Raw genomic sequence first — 7,665 nt, 5'->3', positions numbered from 1 at the left:
TACAGATCAATTAATACTTTTTTATGCAACTGTTTTCTTTCTAGATTTAAGGAAACTAAAGTCAGTGAGTCGGTTGTTGAAGTTCGTTTCTTGGACCAACTCTGACTTTTCTGCATTATGGATCCCTTGAATTCTTTTGTCCCTTGTGGCAGTGAAGTCCCAGTTATTTTTTATCTTAAGCCATCTTCAAAAATGACTGCTTTTCTTCACAGTTAGTCATGGATTGGGTGAAAAAAATTTGTAGGACAACGTCAACATTAGGGAATGTAGACTGAAGACAGCTATTCTGTAGCACCTGATGCAGGCATATGATCTCTCATTTTGTGCAAAGAAATGAAACTGGTCCAAGTCTTGAGGGTAAACCACAGCAAGTTCTGGTGCACATCGGTGAACTTCATGGACATCCAGCGAACCCAATTTAAAGAGGACTCCAAAGAGCTCACACAGAACATTGTCAGCATTCAGTCCTTGTTTTAACCAAAGCTCAAGTTTGCCAAGTCTGAAGAAAAATGTTTCAATGTAAAATTGAGGCCTTCTTTCAAATACTAACTCTACTTCTTCAGATGAATCTCAAGCGGTTTTCTTTGAGGCTGATGAAACTCACATCAACAAAGGTAGTGCTGCACATTTTCTTTGCATTGAATGCAAATTCTCAAACTGGTCAGACAACATTGCAACAAATGTTTCCAGCCGGTGCAGTAAATTAACAGCACTACTTAGATCGATGTCCATTTTCTATAGCTGGATGCTGGTCAGTTTGAACTGCTGAAACACAGAGTTTCAAAAAAAAAAAAAAAAAAAAGTGTGCCAGGACAGCAGTCTCCAATTGTTCCAAAAATTCTTCTGAAGAGAAGCTGCATTTAAACGAGTGTCAGGAGTCAGATTTGTATCTTTTGACAGCACTTCCAACTACTAGTATAATTTTGATGCAATGCTTTGGTAGAATTAGCACTCCACCACCATCATGTATCTAAGAGGTTTATCAAAGTCAGCACTCTCCGTTTTCCATCAATGTTGATGCAGAGCAGAAAAAGAGTAGTCACTATACACAAAGCCCCCCAAAACTGATTGCGTCCGAACAACTGTTGACTCCAACTAAATGTAAGGAATGTTTAGCGCAAGGCACATACTATATTTAAGGTTTTTCCATGATAGATGGACCTACAGACCATTGTATCAACAACAACTCATGTCACTAGCATCATCAGATGATTGTCCACAGCAGTTAAGCACATCCAAACCTAGGTTATTTGCCATAGCCAGCACTGCTTTGGCCAGGTTTGCATGTGTGTGGTTCCCAAGCGACTGAAGCGCAAGGAATCACTCAATTATTTGCCCCTTTGAATTGAGAAATCAGAAGATGAATATGAACTAGTCTACATGCTACATCAGGCTTTGAATTAGCAATTACAGAGAAATACTCAGTTTGCTGTAATTTTCCTGTTATGGTATTTTTTAATGTTATTTCCCATCAATTCAATGAATCTGTCACATATAATTGAGGACAGGTAAGAGGGCTTATCTTTCCCCTCCAGTCCAAATTTAGCCAAGTGCTCAGCCAGAAATGATTAAACTGTGATATTAGCTCCAAAATCCCCAAATAATTGCCATTGCTTTTGGATCCTAATACTTCATCTTGGCCACACTCATGAGCACTTAAAAATGTGATAATTGCTACCAGACACTGAGGAACCTCTCTCCAATACTGCCATTCTGAATTAATTTGGTGCGACAGTTAATCCAACCAGATGATTTTGTAGGTATTATTCAAGTCAGCATGCAGTTCTCGCACTCAGTGAGTTGCTTGGGATGTTTCCAATTGGTACATTCTGTGTAAAAAGGATGCATTCGCATGGAGGAAAGTTTACATGCAAAGCCAGAAACATTTCTAGTAGATGGAGATTAAATAAGTCAATCTTGAGCAAACTATTTCACAACTGTGCAGACAAATGAAAAAAAATCTTCGGAAAATAGTCTCGCCTCTTCTCTGCAATTACTCATGCAGAAGCCAGGAAGTTTTCTATCTTCATATTTCTACAGACCTCTATACCTCTAGCAATCCAAAACTGCCTGTTTTCTCCACAGTACAGGATCAGTAGAACCTTGGTCAGTAGAAGAAAAGGTCAATGTATCTGCTTGTGAGGTTTTGGACTTAATAATATACTGCTGCATTTCTCCAGCCTTTCCTTCTGCTTGCAAGTTGATAACATGACTAGCTCCAAACAGGCCATGTTTCTCCCCTCATTGTTTTCAGCCACTTCACAAGTCTCTTACAGGGATTTCTCTTTTTGAAACAAAACAAGCAAGCAAACAAACCCCACTAAGCTTAAGCTTTCAATATTTTTTCTAACAAAACCTCTTTTAAAGATTGTTGCAGGTCAAGAAAGATGTGCACCTGCAGGGTTGTAAGTGTAGAGGAAGTTTTTACAGTGCCTGCCATATTATGACTAATTCACATGTTCTCATCCTATTCCTATTAGAAGAGTTTAACTGACTCACCAAAAATATAAAAGTAAAGAAACCTGAGTAATAAACTAATCCCTAGATAAAATATGCATCAGCGAACTACCCAACTAACAGTCTTCCCCAGACTCCATGCCTAAAAATGTAATCAGGCAGGTAATGAGAAAAAAAAAAGAAAAAATGTCACCACCAGCGAACCAAACCACTGCTCAGCTTTGAATAAAAAGGGAAAAAGATGGATCCTGACCTTGCAGTTCACCTTTACAATTATACTGTACTCTGTTTGCCTTTGCAAATTTTCTTCACAATCTTACAATACTGGAAATTTTTTTCCTCCCCCTCCAAAGAAACCTTAGAGTCTGGAACATAATCTGGTATTTTAAAAGAAGTGGTGGTGTGCCGTACCACCTGGTAACCCTCAGTTTGAGCCCCGTGCATCTTTGGATGTAGTCTGCTGATGGAATTCTTACCTTTCACTGATTAATGCATTTATTTAGTATAATACACTCTCTACCTCCAGTTTGTCCTATAGGAGATTTATAGCGTTGATATGCTGCATTAATTCTACAGCAGGGGTTGGCAACCTTTCAGAAGCGGTGTGCCGAGTCTTCATTTATTCACTCTAATTTCAGGTTTTGCATGCCAGTAAAACATTTTAACGTTTTTAGAATGTCTCTTTCTATAAGTCTATAATATATAACTAAACTATTGTATGTAAAGTACATAAGGTTTTTAAAATGTTTAAGAATCTTCATTTAAAATTAAATTAAAATGCAGAGCCTCCCGGACCGGTGGCCAGGACCCAGGCAGTGTGAGTGCAACTGAAAAATCAGCTCGCGTGCCGCCTTCAGCACCCGTGCCATAGGTTGCCTACCCTTGTTCTACAGCATAATGATGTTTTCTGAATGCTGCAGTATCACTTGCTGAGGCAGGAGAGTCCATGGCCAAAGACAAGATAAAAAAGGTGCAAGATGAGTGATGCAATTAAAGCAATGTACAGTACTGTGGTGGAAAAAGCACAAGGCAATAACACAGCTATGGACAAGCAGCAACTGTAACCTCTTACAGGAACAACAGATTAGGACTATTGATCTGAGTTAAATTACTCCTGTGTTTCCAGGCTCTTACCTTATGGAAGGGTAACAATGAAATGAAAGTGCTACCAAATGCACAAAATAATGTTTTTAAAATGAGGAGTCCTTGTGGCACCTTAGAGACTAACGCATTTATTTGGGCATTGGAGTCTCTCTCCAATCTCTTTCACTTATAGTCATCTTAGGTGCTACTTGTAACTCTACAGAACTTCAGTGGAACTCTTCATGTCAGTAAAGTTACTTGGGGATGCTTGTAGGATCAGATCCATAGCTGGTCAGGAGTTCAGTATTCATCCTTATGCTGTTCAGGAGGCAAGAAAGCAATTTGGTTATCACTGCAAGAGGAGAATTACTATCATTGTAACTCTGCTGCATATTTTAGACAAGCAAAACCTATGGGCCTCATAATTGATCCAGCATGTTGTCTAGCTCTTCCAAAAACACTATAAGGCTCATTAGCATATTGGATATAGGCAATGCAATGGATCATCTGAAGCTCTACATGCAACCTTACCTCTCATCCATCTGGAAAGTATTCAGTGATGCCACATCCTCAGGTTCATTTCAATCCCACCAAAACATTTTATGAGTGTGTCATTACATGATGGACGGCTGCTGGGAAGAGATGGGGTACACATTTGATGATTATGAAGATGAAGAAAAAGAGTATCATGGGACACTGACTTGCCAAGCTAATGAGGAGGATTCTAAACTAGGTTCAAGAAGGGCAGGTGACAAAAACCTGCTGGTAAGTATATTAAAAAAAAAAAATCACCTTGCCAGAGGGCTGGAAGTTGGGGGGCGGGGAAAATGGAAAATTACAATAGGAGCAACAAGAGGAAAATCAATGTGGGAATCTGAATAACATTTTGTGTGTCTGTGCAAAAATGCAAGGAGTAAGACTAATAGTTCTTCCTGTTTATTTGCCAAACTACACGGGCAAAATGATGAGTTGATTGGCATCAGAGAGACTTGGTGGGATAAACCTCATGACTGGAATTTTGGTACAGAGGAGCAGAGCATGGTCAGGAAGGTCAGGCATCAGAGAAAAAGGGAGGGAGTGTTGCATTGTACATCAACAATGTAGTCACTTGTTTTAATGTCTAGGACAAGGTGAGAGGCAGACCTGTTGAAAGTCTGTGGGTGAAGAGGGGAAAAACAGTGGTAATGTTATAGTAGGAATCTACCATAAACTACCAAGTCAGGAGGTGGCATTTCTAGAACAAATATTTAAAACTCAACACCAGGTAGTAATGGAGACTTTAACTACTCAGAAATCGGTTAGAAAAGTAATGTGAAAAACCCACAAAATTTCCAATACGTTCTTGGAATGCATTGGGGACAACTTTTTGTTTCAGGAAGTGGAGGAAGTAATCAAGGAGGACAGATCTTTTAGATTTGATTCTGACTAACATGGAGGAATTGGTAGTGAATCTGAAGGTGGAAAGCAATTTGAGTGAAAGTTATTATAAGATTTAATTATTCTAAGGCAGGAGGGACAGAGTAAGTAGCAGAATAAAAGACACTTTAACAAACTCAGAAAACTGGTAGGAAAGGTCCCCTGGGAAGAAAATCTAAGGGGAAAAATGAGTTCAGGAAAACCAGCAGTTTCTCAAGACAACAATATTAAAGGCACAGCAGCAAGCTATCCCAGTGTGAAGGAAAGATAAGAAGAAGCCAATATGGCTTCATCCGGAGCCGAAAATCAAAAAGGAATCCTACAAAAAGTGGAAACATGGACAAATTTCCAAGGAAGGGTACAAAACAATAGCCTTTCTGATTTTGTCCCAACATGCTTGTGCTAAGGCACGAAATGAGTTACATTTAGCAAGGGACCTAAAAGGAAGTAAGACGAGTTTCTGTAAATATATTAAGAGCAACACAAAGATGAAGGAAAGTGTCGGTTCTCTACTTACTGGGGGAAGGAGAGCTAACAACAGATGACACTAAGAAGGCTGAGGTGGTGTTTAATGCCTGTTTTCTTTAGTTTTCACTAAAAAGGTTAAACTGTGACCAGATGCTTAGCATGATTAATATTAACGAGAGGGAAGGAACACAAGCCAATATAGGGAGAGAAGAGGCTTAAGAATACTTAGAAAAGTTAAAGGTATTCAAGACAGCAGGACCTGATGAAATTCACCCTAGGCTACTTAAGGAACTAGCCGAAGCAATCTCAGAACCATTAGCAATTATTTTTAAGAACTCATGGAGGATGGTTGAGGGTCCAGAGAACTGGAGAAAGGCAAACAAATTTTCTTTTAAAGGGGGAATAAAGAAGATCCAGGGGATAACTTTATTAACTGGAAAGATACTAGAACACATTTTTAAAACAATAAATTTGCAAACACTTAGAGGATAATAGGATGATAAGAAATAGCCAACATGGATTTGTCAAGAACAAATCATACCAGGTCAACCTAATTTCTTTTTCCGACAGGGTTACTGGCTAGTGGATGGGTGAAGCTGTGGATGTGATACATCTTGATTCTAGTAAATCTTTTGACAGTCCCACAGGACAGTCTCATAAACAGACTAAAGAAATGGAATCTAGATGAAATGACTATAAGGTAGATGCATAACTGGTTGAAAGACCTTACTCAAAAAATAATTATCAATGGTTCACTGTCAAACTGGGAGGGTGTATCTGGTGGTGTCCAACAAGTGTCAGTCCTGGGTCTGTTACAATTCAGTATTTCCATTAAATGACTTGGATAGTAGAATGAAGACTATGCTTATCAAATTTCAGATAACCCCAAACTGGGAGGGTGGCAAGAACTTTGGAGAACAGGATTAGAATTCAAGAAGTCCATAACAAATTGAAGAATTGATGTGAAATCAGTAAGATGAAATTCAAAAAAGACAAGAGCAGAGTACTTTACTTAGGAAGGAAAATTCAAATGCACAAATACAAAATGGGGACTAACTGACTAGGAAGTAGTAGTGCTGAAAAGTAGTGGTGGGGCTTAGAGCAGATCACGAACTGAAAGATCGAACAATGTGATGCATCTACAGAAAAGGCTAATATTCTGAGGTGTGTTAACCAGTGTCTCATGAGTAAGCCATGGGAGGTAACGGTTCAATTTTACTCAGTACTGGCGAGACCTCATCTAGAGTACTGTGACCAGTTCTGGCTGCCACACTTTAAGAATAACGCAAATAAATTGGAAAGAGTCCAGGTGAGAGCAACAACAAAAATGACGGAATGTTTAGAAAATCTGACCTATGAGGAAAGGTTAAAAACTGGGCAGGTTTAAAAAGGAGACCAACAAAGGACCTGATAACAGTTTTCAAATATGTTAAGGGCTGTTATAAAGAGGACTGTGATCTATTTTTCTCCATGTCTGCTAAAGGTAAGATAAAAAGTGATGTGTTTAATCTGCAGGAAGGGAGATTTAGGTTAATGTTGTGGGGAGGGGATCATAACTAGAAGGATAGTTAAGTATTGGAATAGCCTTCCAAAGGAGGTTATGGAATGCCTGTCTTTGAAAGTTTTTAAGAACAGGTTAGGCCCGGGTTTCTCAAACAGGGTTGCCACTTCTGTAGGGAAAGCCTCTGGCAGGCCGGGCCGGTTTGTTTACCTGCCCCGTCTGCAGGTCCGGCTGATCGCGGCTTCCACTGGCCACAGATTGCTGCTCTGAGCCAACAGGAGCTGCTGGAAGTGGCATGGGCCAAAGGACATACTGGCCGCTGCTTCCAGCAACTCCCATTGGTCAGTGGGAGCAACGATTGGCCGGACCTGCGGACGGGGCAGGTAAACAGACTGGCTCGGCCCACCGGGGGCTTTCCCTACACAAGCAGTGACCCCTGTTTGAGAAACACTGGGTTAGGCAAATGTGTGTCAGGGCTGGTCTATACTTGTTCCTGCTTCAGCACAGGGGACTGAAAAGATGACATCTTGAGGTACCTTCCAGTCCTCCATTTCAGTGATTCTTCACCATCATCTGGACCCATTTATTCCCACCACATAAAAGCTCTTTTGGACCAAGCAACCTGAGAGAATAAAATTAACTGATATCACTAGATAGATTAAAATGGCATCTTAACAAAAGATTCCATTGTTGTTAAAGAATTCCATAATGAAATATTTTCCAGAAGTGTTTCAGAAAAA

Source organism: Chelonoidis abingdonii, chromosome 1 (assembly GCF_003597395.2).
Source record: "Chelonoidis abingdonii isolate Lonesome George chromosome 1, CheloAbing_2.0, whole genome shotgun sequence".
NCBI lineage: Eukaryota > Metazoa > Chordata > Testudines > Testudinidae > Chelonoidis > Chelonoidis abingdonii.
The sequence above is the reverse complement of the archived record's forward strand: the minus strand, read 5'-3'. Positions refer to the sequence as shown.